The sequence below is a fragment of the Gossypium hirsutum genome, chromosome D08, assembly GCF_007990345.1.
Source record: "Gossypium hirsutum isolate 1008001.06 chromosome D08, Gossypium_hirsutum_v2.1, whole genome shotgun sequence".
NCBI classification, from domain to species: domain Eukaryota; kingdom Viridiplantae; phylum Streptophyta; class Magnoliopsida; order Malvales; family Malvaceae; genus Gossypium; species Gossypium hirsutum.
Genome location: NC_053444.1, coordinates 37513980 through 37538647, shown reverse-complemented (window position 1 = coordinate 37538647; position 24668 = coordinate 37513980). Strand labels below are relative to the sequence as shown.

The 24668-nt window shown below is 33.0% G+C and overlaps 1 non-coding gene across 1 annotated transcript; it reads left to right on the top strand.

Annotated features, from left to right (window-relative positions):
• The first annotated feature begins 14721 nt into the window (after positions 1 to 14721).
• Positions 14722 to 14828, top strand: LOC121220439 (small nucleolar RNA R71). The gene has a single exon (XR_005917641.1). It is a non-coding gene; the product is annotated as a small nucleolar RNA R71 (small nucleolar RNA).
• The last annotated feature ends 9840 nt before the right edge of the window (positions 14829 to 24668 follow it).

Genomic DNA, 24668 nt, shown 5'->3' with positions numbered 1-24668 from the left:
AGAACAATTGAAATCAGAGTAGTTTTGGGTATTAATTCAATAGCAAACTCAACCTCTCATTTTGGTGGTAATCTAAGAACATCATCAGGAAACACATCAATGAATTCTCTAATTGTTGATAACTGATCAATCTTTGATTCTAATACTTGTGTATCTAAAATGTAGGCTAAAATGCTTCACATCCTTTATAAACCATTCTCTGAGCATAAATCACAAATATGACTTTCAAACATAATCAATTCTGTCTGACTTAACAGTAACCACTACACCATTCTGACATTTCAATGAAATCTAATTTTGTCTACAATTAACCACTATGTCATGTTCGGTTAACCAATTCATTCCCAGGATAAGATAAAACTCATCAAACTGTAACAACATTAAATTAGCAAGAAAATCACAACCTCGAATTTTTAGTGGAAAATAGTTACAAATATGGTTAATAAAGACACATTGACCCAATCAATTTGTTATTCTAACAATGTAATTTGTGGACTCTATCAGTATGTTCTTCTTGTTTATTAATGCAATGCATAATAAGAGTGAATTGACCCAGGTTCGATCAATACATAAACATTAACATCAAAAAAGGAGAAAGTACCAGTAATAATTTCAAGAGAAGGAGCCTCTTCACGAGCTCAGATAGCATAAGTTCTGGAAGGTTCTCTAGTTTCTGATTTTTTTGTCATATCAATAGCTTTACCTCGACCAATACCAACATTTCTACCATTTTTGGGCTCATTTTCCTCTCTACGGAGTTACATCAAGTCTAACATTTTGATCTACTAAAACATTAGGTTTCATCGAGCAATCTTTCAAAAAACGATTTGTTAAACAACATTGGAAACAGGCTCTCATTTTTAGTTGGCATTCACCAGTGTGAAATTTACCACAATGATCACAAATAGGTTTTTTGGCATTGTGGATACTGCCAACATTGGCGGCAAGAATAGTCTAGAATCTCGAATCACCTAGTCTTGCCCTATTTCTTCTTGCAAACCCCGATAGAGTGTTTTGGTGACTGAAAGTTTCCCTTGACTTCTTTGATGGAGGAGCTGAGAATGGTTTGGATGTACTTCGCTTGCCAAAGTCCCGAGCTCACATCTCATTTTGTTTCTTTTTATTACAAATTTCTTCCATTTTTTGTACTTGATTAGAGAAGACTAAAAATTCTCATATTTCCTTTGCTCCAACGAACATCTTTATCTCATCATTCAGCTCGTCTTTAAAACGGATACATATGTAACAACCCATTTTTAGTGGTGTCAGAAATAGTGTTTTTGGACCACAATTCTGACTAGTTATACAATAATTATTACATATTTAATATTTATGAGTCTATTACAGTTTCATATTAAAATTTGGTTAGAAAATTTTAACAATTAGATAGTTAATTAAGTAAAAAGAGCTAAATCGTAAAAGTTGCAAAAGTTAGTTTCTATTAGCTGCAGGTGTTAAATGGCTATGGAAATGTGAATTAATGGACTTAAGTGGTAGTTATACCTAAATAAAACATAATGGATGGTTTTGGTATTGATTTATAAAGAAATATGATTAATTATAAAAAGGGAAAAATAGTAAATCGATAATTAAATAAAAATTAAACATCACAAATGATGGAAAGCCATCATCTTCTTCATTTTTCACTAACCAAAAATTGAAACCACCATTGTAGCATAGGGAGCATTCGACCAAGCCTGATTCTAGCTTAATCTAGCTAACCTAGGGGTTAATTCGTAAAAATGTTAAATAATTTAAAAGGTGTCATTGATGAGTTTGAGCTATTTTTAAAGTTTGATGTTACATTATTAATCTTGATAGCTAAATAAGATTATTTTGTAAAGTAATTTTTAATGATTTTAACGTTTAGGGATTAAATTGTTAAAATAGTAAAACTCCATGGAATTATTGTGAAATTGTGATATATATATGGTTTGGATAGAGACCCTAAGAAATTTAGCTAGCATGGGTTTTGCTTAAATGTGGTTAATTCCTAAGTTTCGAGTTTAGGGACTAAATTGCATAAAAGGTAAAATATAAGGTAATTTTGTAAATTTATAATGAAAGGGCTTATAAGCTTAAGTTTAATTTTGAGCAGTTTAAATGGATTAATTGAGTGCAAATTATTATTTAGATCAAGAAACGAATCAATCAGACTCGAATTGTGGAAAAGCTAAATTAACGGATTAGTCGTCGGCCTCGTATTTGTAACCATTTTTGTTTAGGTAAGTTCGTATATTGATTAAGCTTGTTAATTATTATTTTGGATAAATTGTTGATTCACATTTGTGTTATGTATAGATTAAATTATTTTTAAATAATAATTGATGATTTGGATTAAATTATAATATTAGTTAATTTGAAGTTATGATTGAAAATGGAAAATTACATGGTTAAGTAATGGTGATGAACTAGTGTATAAATAATTACATGATTTCGATAAGATATGGCCCATTTGAACCTTGTGATACAAATGACATGTCATTAGGGGTTATTATAGTCTCGGGAGTTGGTCTTGGATGTCCTATCGATGGCTGAGGTCTTACATTTGTTGCGGATTCTCCACAACTCGTGTGAGCAGCACCATGTAGCTTAACATTCCAATCCACAGCTCATGTGAACATGCACATTTCACAGCTCGTGTGAGCATTTACAATTACAGCTCGTGTGAGCATTTACAGATACAACTCGTGTGAACATTTTTCCATGTATCCAATGTTATATCACTAGGGTTCATCGTGTATTAAATGATATACAAATGAGTTATATGAAATGAGTATATGTAAATTGACTTATGAAATTGTTATATGGTATTAGGCATTGAATATAATGTGTGATATAATATAAACATGAGATGGATGATTGAATTACATTTGTTATTTACAAACATTATATGGTATGATATGGTTTTAAGTTCTTATATATATGAACTCACAAACTTGTAAGATTTGTGACGTATATAGGAATTGAATGAACTCATGAGCTTGTTAATGAAATTATGCATGAATTGTATAAATTGATCTTATTTGGTAAGTTTACGTTTATGTTTTATACGAGCTTACTAAGCACTAGTGGCTTACATTAGTTATTTTCTTTCCTTATAGATCATCAAACATCTCAGAGGGTTGGAAGCTAGTCAGAGCACTCACACTATCCGTTCTTCAACTCGGTAGAAGTTTTGGTCATTTTGACATTGGGTTATTTAATTTCTCTTGTTGTGATAATGTTATTTAAATTTTGGTAAAGCATACTTGTGGATGTGTATATCAATGTTTTTTGGCTTGTATATATCCATATATATATGCCTTTGGTTTTTTGGTTTATGCTTCTTGCAAGTGGTTGAGATTTGGTAAAAATCTATGTGAATGGAATGGATGAATTGGTATGTTTGGCACGTGTATAAGGTAAGAGCTTGTGACTTTTTAATGTGATTTTAGTTTGGTGTATGAAATGTGGTGCCGATGAGGGCATATTGGTTAGGCACTTATGTCGAATGTTTTGGTATGTTTTAAGCATGTTTGAATGTGTTTTGAAGGTGTGAAAATAGTTTATATTGGTTTGGCTTGGTACCTAAAAAATGAGTGGTGAATTGCCTTATTTTAGAAGTCATTTTCTGTGCACAAAGCCTGAGACACGAGCTATCACACGGTCGTGTGCCACACATAGTCACTCCACATGGCCATGTGGCCTATTTAATTTTGGTGGAGGTTTTTCCCATACGATTATGGGTTGTTACACGGCCTGCCGACACAGTCGTGTGACCCTATTTTGAATTGTACGCGGCCTATTGGAACGACGGAAATGTGCAAGTGTACACAATTGCAACAAGTAATAAAGTGACGAGTAAATGTCGAGTTATCGTACCCACAGGGACTGTGAAAAGAATTATTTATGAATGCTATTTAAAATACTTTGGTTTAGAAAAATATTTTGTTTGAAGAGGGTGATTAAAAACTAAGATTTTAAACTAAGTGAACTAAATAAATAAATCTCAAATGCACGATTTCAAAATATGATTTTAATCAAGGTGACATAATTGTGTTAGATTAATTACATTTCTTAACATGGAATTATTAAACTCCTATTTATATTGTTATGAATAAGTTCACGGCAACTCGGTAATTTTCTAACTTATGAACATACTCACCTACCAAAATCCATTTATCTCTTGACTATATCCCTATGTCAATTCAATAGATTAAACAAATCTTAATAGGAAAATATGTTATTGCACATACATACTTATTAAATCGAAATAATCTCTTGTACATATCCCTATCTCAATTCAAACAATTAACTCGATTTAATAAGCACATAAAAGACTATGTGAGGTAACAAAGTATCCTTACCTTGAAACAGTTTAATCGCAATAATCTTGCAAGTTATGCAAGGCAAATGTATCGTTAGATATAGTTGCTAATGTAACCCTCAGCTACCTTAGATGATTACACATGCACTGGTTTAAGTACTGTGTCCATTAATTACAATTTCTATCCATTTAAATAATTAATTCATTAGTTACCTAACAACTGTAATGCAAGAATAACTTAGTCATCATTTTACTTAATCAAGCATTTTACCGAGGCTTATAACAATATAAACACAATTTCAATAATTTTAACAAATGAAATGCAATCAGCCAAACACAAATTATGTTCAAGCTATATTGATTAAATTAACCATTCCAACAACATAAATTTTCATAGATATGTTCAGCATAACAACAACAAAAATTAAAGAGATAGGGAACAAGAATCAAATCCGGTGTTCTTCTGTGGCTTAACTAGTTGCTCCATTCTTCCTTCTCTGTTGTCCTTGTCGACCAAGGCTACTATGAACACTTAATTTCTACTCCAAATAGCTGATGAATGCCCCTTTCCCAAGAGGAGGAATCGGCAAGAGAGCAAGGGAGTTTTGGAATGGAAAAGAAGAGAGAAAGTAGAGAGAAGAGAAGAAAGATGTGAATGCTTGAGGTGTGTTTCTAAAATGACCAGCCTAAGGGGGTTTTTATAGATGAGGAGGGCTGCTAAAAATAGTTAAAATTATCAACCAAAGAGCCCTCCCTTGGCCGGCCACACATATGGCAAGGTTGATAGTTTCAACATTGCTAATTTAAGCTTTGGGCAAATCTATAAAGCCACCAATTGTGGAGGGATTTGAATGCAACTTGAACAAGTCTTTAAGGGCCTCTTTGCAAGCTTAAATAATCAGTTAATAAGTTGATTTGGGCCAGCTCTTGGAAGGGTTTTTGGGCTGTCCATTTCTTGGTCGGTTCGGTTCACTAGGTTCAGATCAACTGGACCACTTTTTCATAATTAATTAATAATAATTTATTAACCCAAATTAAATTGGATATAAATTAAAATAAATTACATTATGAATTAATACATATAATTTTGGACCATTTTAGGCTGAAATTTAGCTTGCCTCAATACTTTAAATTGCTTCTCGGTTTTGTGCTTCTAGCAGTGTCTGCCGAGCCATTTTTCACCCTTTGTGCAAATCTGTCAAAAATAACCAAAATTCATCAAAATTAATTATAAAATTAACTAAAATTCAAAATGTTCATATTTTAAATGCACTTTAATTATTTTGTAAAAATTAATTATTTTTTCGACAAGAATTTTATCGAAACTGTATGATTTTAAGTTAAAAAGGGTATGTAAAAATATGTAAATTTCCGTGTTTCCAATGACACAGTTGTGTGACCCTATTTTTTAATTGTACGCGGTTTGGCCACACGGCCATGTCCCTGAGTCACGTGACCGTGTAAACCCTTTTTTCAGTTTTTCTACAATTTTCTATTTTGTTTCACATTAGTCCCTAATTGTTTCCCAATTGTTTTTTAGGTTTCGTATACTCAATTAAAAGCTCGTTTTTATATGAATGTCATGAATTAATATTGGTTATGAATAAATAGTATTTAAATTAATATTTGATTGATTTTATGATATATTGAGATTCATTATGTGCCGTAATACTCTAAAACCCTACTCTGGCGACAAAGACGAGATAAGGGTGTTACAACACATCTCTTCTTCTATCGGCACAATCTCTCGAGTGTATTTATTGAGTTGTACAAACTCTCGCTCATATACAACAATTGGTTTGTTTCCCTATTTTAGCTCAAGAAGTTTTTTCTCTTCTTTTCTAAATACCATTTGCTGACATATTTCTTTCAAAATTCAATTCTAAAAAAGTCCCAATTAACCTTTTTCTTTCAATTCAACCACTATCATCGTATACCACCACCGATATGCCTTATCTTTGAACAAAAGCACGACGCATCTCAAGCTTTCGTCAGGTGTACAGACCAACTCATCAAACACTCTTTGAGTGTTATCTAACAAATACTCCCCTCTATTTGGATCATCATCCATCTTACCTCTGAATTCTTCGGCCCCACATTTTTGGATCTTACCAATCAAAGGCCTATGTACATTTACAGGTGTAAAACTTTGAGGACTAGTAGATGTCAGAGAAGACACAATAGGGGACGAAGGTTGTGGAGCTGTAGGATTGGCTCGCAAAAACTCATTGAACCACTAACCTATCATACAAAAGAATTCCTATCATACAAATTAAAAAGAATTACTCAGAAAACACCTTTGAAAAGTTCCTTCAGAATAACATTCTTCCCAGAATTATGAATTTTATATACTTATGCTCAAAAATGAGGAATTTGATAGTTATGCTACTTAAGTATACATATAGTTCAAATTAATCTCAACAACTATTATGATAGCATAATTAGACTAAATGCTTCCTTAACAAGACATGTTAACCCTTACCAATTTGATTTTATTTCCTTATTCAAGATTAAGCTATAATCATTAAGTTTAACTTATGTCTTCATATGTTGAACATAGCAATTTCTCTCCACTAATGTAGGTAGCATAGAAAACCTGAATCAATAGGTCTTTAAAAAGGTTGTAACGTAGCTAGGCTAGATTTAGGTAAAAGATAGATAAATTTAGGCTTTTAAACCCTAGACTCAGCTTCAATCACACCATTGGAATAATTTCCCTCAATACACCAACTTACTTTACTTTCACATGCTCTTTTGTACATCTATTTTCTTTCAAGTACATGTGCTCTTTTTTTAGCATTTTACTGTTTGTACTACAATATTTAGAGCATTTGATACTTCTTTCAACTCCCCCAAACTTATTTTCAAAGAATATTCTAAATAGTACTGAGTCTAGTGTTTGGGACAGTTTAAAGATAATTAAGAGAGAAGTGATGGCTAAATATTGCAAGGGTTCAAATAAAATTTGGCCATATAGTCTCAAAGTTGGGTTTCAAAGGATAAAATTTCATCAAGGTTGGCTTGAAAGGCCCAAACGGTCTAAACAATAGTTGCCTAAATCATTTTCAACATTCCATGCTTCCTAGGATTTCACCTCAAGAAACTACTAAGTCAATTCTAGAGACTTAAACTTTCATGCATGCCTACCTTTCTTAAGGAACTAAAAATTTTATGGTACGATTTGCATGCTTTATTAAAAATATATTTATATCATTATTCACCTAACATAACAATTTATTGAAATAATAGAATTTTATTTCTACTGAACTTTAGCACACTTACCAAAATTTCAAATTATTGAACAAAATATATCCTAATCATAATTAAAGAACTATTTATTCTGAGTGGAAATAATTTCAATTTTTCGGTCCCCTTAATTAAAATGAACAATTTCCTCATTGTTTAAAGTGAATAGATACTATACACCAGGTAGGATTCCAGAAAAGAGGAGATAAGTCAATTTGACTGCTTAAGTACCAAGCTCTTTCTAAATCCAATCCTAGACATGTATATATCTATTGTCACACTTTATACTTCGCGACTTGTTCAATTTTATTAATGATTTTTATCTCTTGTTTTATTATGCAAAAATCCTAATTAATTTTATCCTAAAATAACCTAAGAACATAAATAAAATAAAGTCGAGATCCCCTCTTTATTTATTTGCAGATCTTTCCGAATTTGAATCATCTTTTGCTTTATTGTCTTTGCATGAATCGCTTCGCTCCTTTTTCGATAATGGGCTCCATGGTTTAAATATGTAATCTGGAAACGCAAGCACAAAAATAAATGGGTCATTGAAAATTTTTGCAAGAGCACTTCTCATCGAGTCATCCCTTATTTTTGAGTATTTCCAGTAAGCTTGTTGTTGTCACTACATATGTTGCATTATGTCCATTAACTTTGACAGCTCATCTCAAAGATCTGGGCGAGGCGGTTGAGCTCTGAACATTGAAGTCTCGATAACAGGTTCAGCTTCTGTGGGATCTTCTTCTTCTTTTTTTCGAGATCCTCACTTTCTTCAACTCGTTGCTGTAGAACAAAGTCTCCAGCTATTCAATAGAGGTCCCAATCTGTGATTGTGCCCTAGCTATAGCCCGTCTTCTTTACATTTGCAAGAATTTTAGCTTTTAAGCACAGAATTGTTATCGTAAAGGAAAAGTAAGCTGGGCCAAAACGTGAACGTCTAACAACACAATTTCGCATTTCCCCAGGATGATTTTTCCCACATCAATGGTCTTCCCAGTTAGAATCGAGTATAATAAGACCATTCCCTTTAATAAGATTGTAGTCCCATGTGAGCTAGGCATAAGGCTGAATTGGATGAAGTAGAACCATACCTTTTTGCATGGTGTCAAATATTCTCTTCGACAAGTGTGGATTCCTTACTTTGACACAGTCCATTTAGAACCTGGAACTATAAGTTCCACGAGAATTTCTTGCAAATTTTCAGGCTCTATATTGCTCATCAAGGGGGAATATTCCTCTAAACCAGTCAATTCAAAGAACTCATTAGTTATTGGTACCTTGATTCTGCAAACTGGAACTTTTTTCAACTCACTTGAGGTTAAATTTGCATAGAATTCACGCACTAACTCCTCATCCACACTAGGTCTCTTCTCACAACACAACTCCCAATTGAGAGTTTCAGCAGCTTGACGAATACACGCCATAAAACCAATATAGTTGCTTTCTTTCAATGTGAAACCTTTCTCTGGATCCATCTGTTGATTCTTGAAGATACTCTCGTATCTTGCTTTGGCTTCTTCACAGTGGAACTTGTTTTGTATTCGTCAATTTGGGTAGATGCACAAGTTTTCTTGCGAGGCATGATTAACCTGATCATAAGATAGTAACAATTATTTTTCTCAAAAATTTAATTAATATAAAATATTAATAATTCAATAAATTGAAAAATTAGATAATTAAATTAAAATTTAGGAGAAAAATTGGTCTTACCACCTTTTTTGTAAAAATTAAGAGCTCTTAAGAACAATAATTTTGAATCAAAAGATGGCAAATTAAAAAAAAATTAAAGGGTTTTTGGCTAAGAATGGGTGAAAGAGTGATGTGTCTCTCGGGTATGCAAGGCAACAACGCGCAGCAGGGGACGGATGTGAGCAGCGTGCGAATCGTTGAGCAGGCCTGGTGTGGGCACGCGCGGGGTGCTACTGACCGATCAGCTGGGCGATGCTGTGGCTAGGGAATTGTTAGGAGGTTTCGGCACTTAAGGGTTTTGGTTTTTTTAGAGGGAATGGTGTATGAATGAAAAAATAATAAAAATAGATGGGTGGAATTTATAGTGAAAGGAGTAGGAGCTAGAGTAGAATTCTTAAAAATTCGAAGTTCTAATTCTACTCAAAGTAAATAAAAATTAATAATTAATATAATGCATATTAAATTATTATTTGCTATTAATTTATTAAGATAAAAACTTATTGAATACAATATGATTAAATTAAAACTAATCCTATCTCTAAATAAAGTTGATAATAATTAATATATATTATAATGGATATAATTATATATTAATAATTATCATATTTTCTTTTCTTCTTTTTTTTATTGAACTAAAAAAATTTATTCTAGATGCTTTTTAAAAATATTTACAAAAAGAGGCATCTAATTTTTAATATTTACAAAAACAGCAACCAAATTTTTAAAAATAATTCAATTAAGTTCCTAGACTTAATGAAAATTCAAAATTGAATTGCAACATAAAACTTGGATCAAAATTGACCCTTTTATTTAAAAAACTAAAAATTTATTTTGTCATTTAGGGAATAATTTCTTGGGAAATTATGTTAAAATCAATTCCTAGGAAAGATTGGAGAGGTCACAAGCGGTCCCACTTAAGTTCCAATCTCCTAAACAGAATTTATTTAAACATACTAATCCCGAAAATATACCCTAAATCATTTATTCAAACAGAAGAACAAGAAAAATTAAATATCTGATAACATGAATGAGATTTGATTCTATTCAATTTTATCTCTCCAGTAATGTTTCAAGCATTGAGCATTAACTCGAAAATTACCTTCCTTACCTTGAAGTTCAACAACTCCGTATGGATAGACTCAATGAATCATAAATGGACCGGACCAACGTGATTTTAAATTACTTGGAAAGAAACTTAATCTGGAATTGAATAACAAGACTTGCTGACTTGCTTCAAATTCTCAAATCCGAATGTGCTTGTCATGCCATTTCTTGAGTCTCTCCTTAAATAATTTGGCATTCTCATATGAAGACATTCGGAATTCTTCTAACTCGTTAAGTTGAAGCATCCGTTTCTCTGTGGCACTTCTAAGACCCAAGTTGAGTCGTTGGAGAGCCCAGTAAGCTTTGTGTTCTAACTCCAAGGGTAGATGGCAAGCTTTCCCAAAGACTAACCTATAAGGTGACATCCCTAAAGGTGTCTTGTATGCTGTCTTGTAAGCCCATAAAGCATCATCCAGTCTTTTGGACCAATCTCGCCGGTTTAGGCAAACTACCTTCTCAAGTATGCCTTTGATTTTCTTGTTTACCAGTTTAGCTTGCCCATTCATCTACGGGTGATAAGTTGTAGCGACCTTGTGCTTCACTCAATGTTTATCTAATAACCATTTCAACCATTTGTTCACAAAATGGGACCCTTCATCACTGATGATGGCTCTTGAGGTTCCAAACCTTGTGAACACATGTTTCTGCAAAAACTTTATTACAACCTTAGCATCGTTTGTCGGATATGCCTTTGCCTCAACCCACTTAGACACATAGTCTACTGCTACTAATAAGTACTTGTGACCAAAAGACGGAGGGAAAGGACCAAGAAAGTTAATACCCCAAACATCAAATAATTCTACCTTAATGATGTTTGTTCGAGGCATCTCATTTCTGTTGGTGACATTTCTGACCCTTTGACATTAATCACAACTCTTTACGTAAGCATATGCATCTTTGAATAGTGTTGGCCAAAAGAATCTAGCTTGCAATACCTTGGCTGCAGTACGTGTACCCTCGAAGTGTCCCCCACTTGGCGTTGAGTGACAATAATATAAAATCTTATGTACTTCATCTTCTGCCACGCATCTCCTAACAATAGTACCCATCGGAAAAGTCTCGACTTAGCGTCTTTCTTGGCAAGTAAATACTTAATTGCCGAGTGGTCCGTATAAACAGTCACTTTGGTACCTACAAGATAAGATCGAAACTTGTCAAAAGCAAACACAATAGCAAGTAACTCTTTTTCTATTACCGTGTAATTCAGTTGAGCTCTTGTCAGAGTCTGACTCGCATAGTAGATAGGATGAAAAACTTTGTTCCTTCGCTGACCTATGATAGCTCAGATCGCAAAGTCACTTGCGTCACACATCAATTCAAATGACAAATCCCAGTCTAGTGTGACTATTATGGGTGTCGAGACTAACCGACTTTTCAAATCTTTGGAAGCTCTTAAGCACTCCTCATCAAATTTAAACGTCGTGTCCTTCTCAAAAAATTTGCATAAGGGTTTAGCAACTTTGGAGAAGTCCTTGATGAATCTTCGATAGAAACCGGCATGGCCCAAAAAGCTCCTAACACCCTTTACAGATATTGGAGGTGGGACTTTCTCAATAACGTCTACCTTTGCTTTATCTACCTCGATTTCATGTCTTGTTATCTGATGCCCTAGAATAATACCATCTCGTACCATGAAATGGCACTTTTCCCAGTTAAGTACAAGGTTTGTTTCTTTGCATCGCCTTAGTACCTTAGCTAGATTGGCTAGGCAATCATCATATGTATCTCTGAATACTGAAAAATCATCCATAAAAACTTCCAAATATTTCTCAATCATGTTAGTAAAAATAGACATCATACATCTTTGAAATGTAGCAGATGCATTACATAAACCAAATGGCATGTGCCTAAATGCAAGTGTCCCATACGGGCAAGTGAATGTTGTCTTGTGTTGATCTTTCGGTGCTACTATAATCTGATTATACCCTGAGTATCCATTGAGAAAATAGTAATAGTCTCGCCCTACGAGTCTATCCAGCATCTGGTCCAAAAACGGAAAAGGAAAATGATCTTTCCTAGTTGCCTTGTTCAGCTTTCGATAATCAATGCAAATTCTCCATCCCGTAACCGTTCTAGTCGGTATCAACTTGTTATTCTTATTTTCAATGACAGTCATACTTCCTTTCTTTGGCACGTACTGAACCGGACTTACCCATGAACTATCTGAGATGGGATAAATTATACCCACATCTAACCACTTGATGATTTCTTTCTTGACTACGTCCTTCATGATGGGGTTCAGTCTTCATTATCCATCAATCGTCCCTTTTTCTCCATCTTCTAAGATAATCTTGTGCATGCATACAGATGGACTAATTCTGTGAATATTAGCTATGGTTCATTCGATAGCCTTCTTGAATTGTTTCAACACCAGGATGAGTTTCTCTTCTTGCTCAGTAGTTAATTATGCTGAAACAATCACAGGTAGAGTAGAAGAGTTACCTAAATAATCATGTTTCAAATGTGAGGGAAGTACCTTCAATTCTAATTTAGGTGGCTCGTCGATTGACACTTTTGGTTGGGCATAATCCCTTTTCTCTAACTCCAAAGATTCAAAGCAGGATTGCAGATTAAATCCCCTTTGATTAGCTTCTAACAAAGCTAAGTATTCATCCTCCTCTTCATCATTTGGAGGATCTGATGTGAAAATTTGTTCCAATGGGTCCTCAACATAATTGATTTCCTTCTCCACAATTAAATCCTCTAAATCAGACACTGTAGAATAATCATCAATTGTGTCAAGAAATTGTATGGACTTAAAAATGTTAAATGCTACCTAATCATCCTGAACACGGACAGTAAGCTTGCCCTTCTACACATCAATAAGGGTCCTTCCAGTTGCTAAGAATGGTCTTCCTAAGATGATTGGCACCTCTTTCTCTACTTCAAAGTCTAGAATCACAAAGTCAGCAGGAAAGATAAATTTATCTACATGTACCAATACGTCCTCGATTTTTCCTTCTAGATGTGCTAAGGATCAATCTGCTAATTGAAGTGTAATTGTAGTAGGTCTAACTTCACCTATCCCCAACTTCCTAAATATTGACATGGGCATCAAGTTGATACTTGCACCCAAGTCATATAGTGTCTTACCACAATATGTTGCTCCAATATTCCAAGATATGGTAAAACATCCAAGATCCTTCAATTTTGAGGTAGTTTGTCGTGAAGATATGCACTGCATTCCTTCATTAGGGCTACCGTCTCAAATTCCAAGCCTTCATTTTTTAGACAGGATATCCTTCATGAATTTGACGTAGTTCGGCATTTGTTCAAGTGCTTCAACCAACGGGATGTTGATATGAAGTTACTTGAGTACGTCTAGGAACTTCTTGAATTGATTTTTCTACTTCTGCTTCTAAAGTCTTTGAGGGTAGGGTGGTGGAGGTTTCTTTACTGGAACAGGTTGATTTGTTTTCTGTGGCAATTCTGCATCTAACGGAGTTATTAGTTTATTAGAATTAGCTAGTTCAGAAGTTACCTTGTCGAATTTTGCAGATTCAATTTCCGGTGAAATTGGAATTTCAACACTTGGTTGAACTTCCTCTGAGTCTTGAGCGTCAGCTGGTTCCTTCTCAACTTCGACGGAATTGGGCTATAAAGTCTTTCCGCTCCTCAATGTTAAAACTTTACAATGCTCTTTCCTTGGGTTCCTCAGATTCTTCGTATCATTAGGTAAAGCACCTTGTGGTCGGTTTCTAAGTTCAGTTGCAAGCTGGCCCACTTGATTCTCCAAATTCCTTAGAGAGACATCATTTTTCATCATGTATGCCTTCAATAGTTTCTCTAGGCTATTAGATGGTTCAGCTTGGGTTGATTTCTGAGCTTGTTGGGAAAAACTAGGTGGCTGGGTAGATCTAGGTAGGACATAATTGCTATTGGTTACTGCCCCTTGGTTACTCCAGGAAAAATTCAAGTGGTTTCGCCATGATGGGTTATAGAAATTGGATTGTAGCCCTAGTCTTCCTCGATTTTGGTTCTGGTTACCCATGTAATACACAGATTCTGGGCTCGATGGACATTCTTTGAACAATTTCCTTCCCTGCAATAAACACAGGCTACATTTTCAAATTGATTCAGTAGCTGTGCTGTAAAACTATTACACCCATTAGTATTAAGATTTTTTAACATCGATGATATTGATGATAGTTGAGATACGAGTGAAGTAAGAATGTATTCCAGCGAGTCGTCTTCCTAGCACTGCTCGACTAGTTGGCCATTGATAATTATTGCTAGCAATCCTCTCAATGATTTCATAAGCCTCATTATAAGACTTAAAAAGGAGAGCACCATTAGCAGAAGTGTCCACTACCATCCTCGTGTGAGCATTAAGACCATTATAAAATGTCTCAAGTTGTATGCAATGTGGGATTCCGTGATGAGGGCACTTTCATAATAATTCTTTGTACCTTTCCCATGCCTCATACAATGACTCATCATCCATTTGTTGGAAAGCAGTGATCTCATTCCTCAACTTAGCATTCTTGCTAGGCGGGAAATACTTCATAAGGAATTATTCTGCTAACTCTTACCATGTTGAAATTGAGTTTGGTGGTAATGAGTTCAACCAAGCTCGAGCTTTGTCCCTTAGTGAATATAGGAACAACTTCAATCGTAATGCATCTTCGGGTACTCCAGCTAACTTGAAAGAATTGCTCACCTCCATAAAAAGTCTTAAGTGTAGGTAAGGATCTTCGGTAGGCATTCCACTGAATTGGCCCACTGTCTAAAGCATCTGGAACATGACTGGCTTCAACTCGAACTATTGTGCCTGAATTTTGGGTCTACTAATACCCGAATTAAGATCATGAAATACTAGCACAGCATACTATCTCAAAGCTCTATACCTATCATCAACAATAAGGATAGGATTTTGAGCAAGGTTTGCTCCGTTTTCTTGATTCAGATTTTCAAAGTTCATCTCTTTAGTCCTTCTCTAACTTGCTTGTCTTCTTTGCTGTCGAAAATTTCATTCAATCTCAGGGTATACAGGGAGTAAATCGACGATTCAGTCAATACTCATAAACACCTGAAATAATCACAAAAAAATTAACTAAGTTAAAATTTGAACAGAAAAATAAACCAAAATGCAAAACTAACAACTTCACAAATAATTACTTTTTTTTAAAACACAGTCCCCGGCAACGGTGCCAAAAACTTGGAACGACGAAAATGTGCAAGTGTACACAATCGCAACAAATAATAAAGTGACAAGTAAATGTCGAGTTATCATACCCACAGGGACTATGAAAAGAATTATTTATGAATGCTATTTAAAACACTTTGGTGAAGAAAAATATTTTGTTTGAAAAAGGTGATTAAAAACTAAGATTTTAAACTAAGTGAACTAAATAAATAAATCTCAAATGCACGATTTCAAAATAAGATTTTAATCAAGATGACATAATTGTGTTAGATTAATTACATTTCTTAACTTAGAATTATTAAACTCGTGTTTATATTGTTACGAATAAGTTCACGGCAACTTGGTAATTTGCTAACTTATGAACATACTCACCTACCAAAATCTATTTATCTCTTGACTAATCCCTATGTCAATTCAACCGATTAAACAAATCTTAATAGGCAAATATGTTATTGCACATACATAATTATTAATTTGAAATAATCTCTTGTACATTTCCCTATGTCAATTCAAACAATCAACTCAATTTAATAAGCACATAAAAGACTATGTGAGGTAACAAAGTATCCTTACCTTGAAACAGTTTAATCACAATAATCTTGCAACTTATGCAAGGCATTATGTATTGTTAGATATCGTTGCTAATCTAACCCTCAGCTACCTTAGATGATTAAACATGCACTGATTAAGTATTGTGTCCATTAATTACAATTTCAATCCGTTTAAATAATTAATTCATTAGTTACCTAACAATTGTAATGCAAGAATAACTTAGTCATGATTTTACTTAATCAAGCATATTACCGAGGCCTATAACAACATAAACACAATTTCAATAATTTTAACAAACGAAATGCAATCAACCTAACACAAATTAAATTCAAGTTAAATTGATTAAATTAACCATTCCAACAACATAAATATTCATAGATATGTTCGGCATAATGACAACAAAAATTAAAGAGATAGGGAACAAGAATCAAATCCGGTGTTTTTCCATGGCTTAACTAGTTGCTCTGTTCTTCCTTCTCCATTGTCCTCATCGACCAAGGCTGCTATGAACACTTAATTGCTGCTCCAAATAGCAGATGAATGCCCCTTTCCCAAGAGGAGGAATCGACAAGAGAGCAAAGGAATTTTGGAATGGAAAAGAAGAGAGAAAGTGGAGAAAATAGAGGAAATATATGAATGCTTGAGGTGTGCTTCTAAAATGACTAGCCTAAGAGGGTTTTTATAGCCCAGGAGGGCTGCTAAAAATAGCTAAAATTATCAACGAAAGAGCCCTCCCTTGGCCGGCCACACATGTGGATAGGTTGATAGTTTCAACTTTGCTAATTTAGGCTTAGGGCAAATCTATAAAGCCACCAATTATAGAGGGGTTTGAATGCAACTTGAACAAGTCTTCAAGGGCCTCTTTGCAAGATTAAACAATCAGCTAATAAGTTGATTTGGGTCAGCTCTTGGGATGGTTTTTGGCTTGTCCATTTCTTGGTCGGTGCGGTTCACTCAGTTCAGTTCAACTAGACCATTTTTTTCATAATTAATTAATAATAATTTACTAACCCAAATTAAATTGGATATAAATTAAAATTAATTATATTATGAATTACTAAATATAATTTTGGACTGTCTTAGATTGAAACTTAGTTCACCTCGATACTTCAAATTACTTCTCGATTTTGTGCTTCTAGCAGTGTCTGCCGAGCCATTTTTTGCCCTTTGTACAAATCTGTCAAAAATAACCAAATTTCATCAAAATTAATTATAAAATTAACTAAAATTCAAAATGTTCATATTTTAAGTGCACTTTAATTATTTTGTAAAAATTATTTTTTTTCGACATGAATTTTATCGAAACTATATGATTTTAAGTTAAAAAGGGTATGTAAAAATGTGTAAATTTCCGTGTTTCCAGTGACACAACTGTGTGACCCTATTTTTGAATTGTACGCAGTTTGGCCACACGACCATGTCCCTGAGCCACATGACCGTGTAACCCCTTTTTTCAGTTTTTCTACAATTTTTTGTTTTGTTTCAAATTAGTTCCTAATTGTTTCCAAATTGATTTTTAAGTTTCGTATACTCAATTAAAAGCTCGTTTTTATATGAATGTCATGAATTAATATTGGTTATGAATAAATAGTATTTAAATTAATATTTTATTGATTTTATGATATATTGAGATTCGTTATTTGCCATAATACTCTGAAACCCTACTCTGGCGACAAAGACGGGCTAGGGGTGTTACAACACATCTCTTCTTCTATTGGCACAATCTCTCGTGCGTATTTACTGAGGTGTACAAACTCTTGCTCATATGCAATAATTGGTTTGTTTCCCTATTTTAGCTCAAGAATTTTTTTCTTCTTCTTTTCTAAATACCATTTGCTGACATATTTTTTTCAAAATTCAGTTCTAAAATAGTCCCAATTAACCCTTTTCTTTCAATACAACCACTATCACCGTATACCACCACTAATATGCCTAATCTTTCAACAAAAGTATGACGAATCTCAAGCTTTCGTCAGGTGTACAAACCAACTCATCAAACACTCTCTGAGTGTTTTCTAACCAATACCCCCCTCTATTTGGATCATCATCCATCTTACCTCTGAATTCTTTGACCCCACATTTTTGGATCTTACCAATCAGAGGCCTATGTACATTTACAGGTGTAAAACTTTGAGGACTAGTAGATGTCAGAGAAGACACAATAGGGGACGAAGGTTGTGGAGCTGTAGGATTGGCTCGCAAAAAACTCATTGAACCACTAACCTATCATATAAAAGAAGGTATTTTCAGCCTCATTCTCAAACATTTGCGGAACTGGCATAATGGGGTTTGCTCTCTTATCGAAATCTGGTACAATAATACCAAATTCTTCATTGACAACATGATTTGATTCAGTAGATTTCTTTAAATCTACAAGAAAACAGGGTTAGATCAGATCAAAAGCATCACACTATCACAAGTTATATATGACATGTATTTTCTAAACTCCAAACACACTACGTTCAATCCTAAAATTGACTAAAATGTAGCTCTGATACCACTAAATATAACACTCCATACCTAGTCCGATCACTAGACTCGTGACATGAGATGTCGATATAGTAAACAGAGAACATCACATAAAATTATAGCTTAAAAACTAGTTTTTCATTTCATAATACATGTAAAACATGATTAACAAACTAATATGAGTTCCAATCGAGCTTTTAGAAGCTCTAAAACAAGTTCGGGAATAAATGATGATGAAATTAAAACTTTTGTAACAAAATAGGGTAAACATGAAAAAAGGGGTCAAACGGCCGTATGAAAGGCTGTGCCCATGTCTGAATATGTCACACAACTGTGTTTCCAAGTCGTGTAGCTAACTATGACTGTGTGATCCAAATATTACAAAACCTACAATATCCACATGGGTGTGTGGCCAGCCTGTGTAAGGCACACGCTCATGTGCTAGGTCGTGTGGAACAAATATGTGTCATTTTAATTGTTCATCATATATCAAGCAAGTCTATGATTCATGTAATGCATAAATGGCAACACAACTTGTACAAAAACTAATCAACCATCATATCAAACATGTAACTAACCATTCTTAAGGTCATGCATTCAAATAGCAAATATTTCTTTTTAACAAGCTTAATGAGCTAAGCAATCAACATTTAAACAACAAGTCTTATTCATCCATGAGATTATTTTCAATTCATCTTAAAACAGATTATACCTAAACATTTCCTAGTCTTCCAACCAATATGCCTTAATGACACCTTTTCACAACTAGATGTTATACATATAACATATTTCATCCAATCATTTCATCATAGATATGCATACATTCCAAAACATTCATCTCAACCATGATGAAAATTACCAACTTCCAAAATCACATTTAACACAAGTGGTCAATAATAGTTCTTTATCCAAACTTGTTTAAGCACACCTAAAACACACACATATATAAACATTTACAAACCATAGAAATAAAACAAATGTTCACATGTCTTACATAATTTCTTTCCAAAATAACACTTATACATTTAACCTATATGCATTCCACATAACCAATAAAGAACTACAAAGTTGATGCTAGATAGTGTGAGCTTTGAAGAGATCCGATAGTCGTGTTCAACAAAATGTCGACTACAACAAACAAGAAACTAAATTGAGTAAGCTTTATGAAAGCTTAGTAAGTTCATATAAAACATATACACTAGCTTACCTTATAACCAAAGATACAATTATATAACTAAGTATTCATTGCATAGTCAATCCTGAAATTCCATTTCACAAGAAATAGGTAAGTCTTTTATATATTCATGTAACAGGACAATCATTAAAACATTTCAATTTGTTCAATCCAAGTATTCAATGTTTGTTCTAGTCAACAAGTCAACCACTTCTATTATTTAATCAAGGCAACCCCATGAACAATAGTAAAAGGATTCAAATGCACGGGTTATAGTATTAAGGAGCACCGAGGTGTTAAACAAGGCACAAATGTGCATATAGAAGCACCGAAGTGCAAACATGGCACCAGAGTGTATAACAGGGCACAAATGTGCAATCAGGGGCACTGTAGTGCAAACAAGAGCACAAATGTGCTATCAGGAGCACTATAGTGCTAACAAGAGTACGAAAGTACTATCAGGAGCACCGTAGTGCTAATAGGATAAGCACGTATCTACCCAATTGGCATGTTAATCGTATCCTAAATGTTTACTAGGTTCAAACATGCACTTATAAAAGATTCAGGATTTTCATGTTACTATAACATTCCCAAGTACCAAGGCATATATCAAAATCATCTCAATATCATGCGTTACTAAATACAGAATATATATCACATACATGTATGTTTACCTTTCAATTGAGTCCAAACTCAATTTTTATACAAATTCTATTTCATCCAAGATTCATTCAACATATATAAGTATTTATAACACAATTAATCAACATTTATAACACTTTTAAATTGTATAAACTTACCTAAAACAATTAGCTAACGAATTGAAACATTTATAATAATCTTAAAATGTTTTCAAGCTTCAAAATCTTCCATTAATCATCCAAAAAGCTTCAAAAACAACAATGAAAATTTTTAAAATCTTTAACAATTTTGAAAACAAAGATATGGTATAGCTAAATCAAGTTACAACGACCTCAAAAATATAAAAATTATGGAAAACGGGTGAAAATGGCTTACCATGTAATGCTTCAAAATTGGGTTGAATACTCCAAGGTCTAAAAATGGTTGTTTTAGTAATGGTAAGAAGAAATAAATGAAAAATGGCCTTTTACCTTTCATTTATTTTTTAATCCACTTTAACTAATTTTTAACTTAATTATAACTTTAAAATTAATATATAAACTATTAATTATTATGCTTTAACCATCCACTAAAGTTTGCAATGGCCTAATTGTTATTTTGACCTTTAAGAAATTACTAGATAAACATTTTAATTAACAAAAATCAATAGTGATAAAGTTTTACGATCTTTATGATTTAATCCTTGTACCCTAATTAGCCATTCAAATCATCAAAATTTCTGAACCAAACTTCAATTCACCTATACAATAGTTCCATAAATATTCACTAGAAATATTTATGAGCTCGGTTTACATGAATGAGGTCCCGATACCTCATTTTCAAAAATCATTGCCTTCTAGTACAAACCATTTGTACTAGATCAAGATTCACTATATCATTAGATTTGAATAGTAAATATTACTTAATAATATTTACGAACTCATTCATCAGAATTGTGGTCCTAAAATCACTGTTTCTGACACCATCGAAAAATAGGCTGTTGCATGCTATCTATATTGAAAATGGTTAGGTATATGTATAAAATGTATATATATGTGATGATTATATTATCTTATCATTACTTGTGCTATATTATGAAGTAATACAGAAGTGATATATCGAATTGTAAACACATATTTGCAATTGCGGTAATGCTATGCTAACTTGGTTATAATGTGTTTTAATGATGAATAAATATAAATGATGTCCTATTAATAGTGTCAAATAGAGTTACGGGTATAGCTACCATGCCATAGGGTCTATTTGATAGGTGGGAGATCCAACACTTGATGCGTGTTATATTACAATAGTTCTCTCATTCCCTAAGGGTTGAGAATGTATCGTCGACTTAAATTCCCTAATGGTATGAGCGTATTCTGGTGTAGTTGGTAGGATCGGTGCATTTATGCCCAACTAGCACTTCAGTGCATAAACAGGTTTGTTGGTAGATTGATCTGTATATCCATCCTCCAATTCAAGTAAGTTAATAGGGTCGAACTAATAAAATGAACGTGATTTATACAAAGAATGATCGATTATGTTTTGATATAGAAAATGAGATTAATATATATATGATATGTTTCGAGACGCTAATACCTTAAGGGTGCATCAAAGTTACTGATAAATGATATTGTAACACAAATACCCATAGGGTGACTTAGTAGTTGAATAATATGAAAGCTTATGTGATTCATAAGATTAAAATCAAAGTTGTCAATTTGTAAAACTATGTGGTTTAATTTAATGGCATTAGTGATATTGTCTTTGAATTATGATTACACCATTAAGTACACCTTACTCAACATAAGGTTGCTTTTGTTTTTGTGCGCAGGTCTTGTATGAGTTTTAGTATATCAAAGTTGCAAATCATCCAAGGTTAGTAGCTCAGCTCAACGCGAATCAAGTCTATACTTTTTAGTATGTATGCATAGTTAATGGCATGTACCTAGGTTGAGTCTTATGATGGTTTGTTTATTTTATGAAGGTTTTGGTATGTTTTTGGCAATTGGAATTATAAGGCTTTATTTCATAAGTTGCAATGTCTACATAGTATGCTTGTATGCATTTGTTAAGTGATAGATCATGAGATTAACCATGTAAGACTAAGTGGCATTGAATGTGATGTTTTGGTAAGTATGTGTTTATGTTTAATAGGTTATGATGATTTATATTAAATTGGGGTGAAGTTAGATAAGTTTAGGCATAATTTGGTTAGTGTTCATATGTATTTAAATGTTTATTTTGTGCACTTTTATGTTAGAGTTTTGAGACAATAAGAACATGTCTCAATATCACAAGATCAAAATTAATCATTTGGTGCATAATAACAACTTAGGTCTCGAGACTAACTATTCTAGTCTCGAGACAACATAGCTTAAGTCTCAAGATAGAATGGCTTGTGTCTCAAGACAAGGGCATATTGAAGCTAAAATAAATTTGCCTTGTTGCTTATCTTGATACCAGAACCTCTTTGTCTTGAGACAGTCAATCATTGAAGCAACAATAGTGAAACAGGGGAGGCTTGTCTTGAGACATGGAGGTCTCTGTCTCGAGACACATTATAGAATTTTGATAGTTAAAGTTTGGATTTGAATCCTAACTTCGCAATGGACTCTATTAAACCTTTAAATGCATCAATTAATATCAATTAACATTCATCAAACCTCTTATTGTGTATGGATAAGAATGTATGGTAAATTATTATGTCTTGAGTAACATGTTAATTAATGACACTAGTTGAAATAGTCTAAGTTGCTTAGACAACGTAATGTGATGTCACACATCTAGATCCAATGACCTGGTCAGGTGTGGGATGTCACACCTCCATCAACACCTTAATATATTTGTTAATAGATTTGAACTTTTCCAAAAAATACTCATTGTCCATGTTCATGTGTTGCATGGCGTTCAAAGGTTTCCACAAGGCCGCGAATTTGTTTAAATAAGTGACAAAATCAATCTTCTTGCCAAAGAGTTTGACATTGACAATGACAATTTTTTACGTGCTTTGCTCTACAAAAGAGTTTACTCATTCTAAAAATCTCATTGAAGGTATTCCATCTACCATGTTTGTGATCACGTCTCCATCAACTAAATCAATATCATCATCTTCCTCAATAAGCTAATTATTGGTATTCAAATTGAAAGATTTAAGAAACTTATCTCTAAAGGATTCCTTCATAAGACTCAGAGGATCTATACCAATTCCACCGTCTTTGGGTGGATCATCCTCCCATAACCTAACTTTTTGATTAAATGACCAATACCATCACTACGCGCGATTGACTTACCCAAGGCATCATTGCTACCAACAAGGGAGAGCAAAGAATAGAGCATTTTTTATCATTACAATTTTCGGGGAGGGAGTGGGAATGACATGGTTTGAACCCGTGGTAATTTTTAATTGTTTTAAATTAAGTGTTGTTTGATAAACTAAAAGTTAAATGTTAAAAATTAAATATTGAAATTAAGGCTTAGTGCATAATTTGGTTCGAAAGTTTGACATTTTTTTTCTAATGTGGTACATTGTTGTTTTTTGGTCCAAGTGGTACCTGTATTTGACAAAAGTCATACATTTTGGTACATGAAAATAACAATGTCAACTTTTTAGTGTTTAATTTGGGTTTTAGAATTGATTTGATAAAAATTCATAATTAGCTAATAATATTAGCAATTAACTTTCATCAAATCAACCCTAAAATTAGAATTAAATGACATTCATTAGATTGTATTTAATAAGTTAAAACGAAATTAAACAAGTTCACAATTAGCACTAAGTTTATTCTATTAATAAAATCATGGAAATATCAAACTTAATGATGATAACAATTAACTTTCATTAAATCAACCCTAAAACCCAAATTAAACACTAATAAGTTAACTTTTTTTATCTTTAGGTACCAAAATATATAACTTTTGTCAAATACATATATCAAATTGGACCAAAAATAACACTGATATCCCATTAGAAAAAGGTGTCAAACTTAGGTAAGAAATATATTAATCCAAAAATTAAATACTAAATTTAACTTATCTATTTAGTATATTACTTAAAATATTTAAGTACAAAATATAATTAAAATTTAATAAATATAAATTTTAAATTATGATAATTTTATTTTACATTTTCATCTTTAAATTTTTTAAAGCACTTCAAGTTAGTTTAAACAAAGCAAAAGTTTAAATGTGAAATGTTTAAAAGATAATACCAAAAGAAATAAATTAAAATAAAAGTTTTTCAATAAGTCATAGTTTACTTATTATTTTCACATTTTTATAGAAGAAAATTATATTAAGTGGTTTTGATTATATTAAGTGGTTTTGATCATCATAAAATTTGTTTATAAATTTAAATA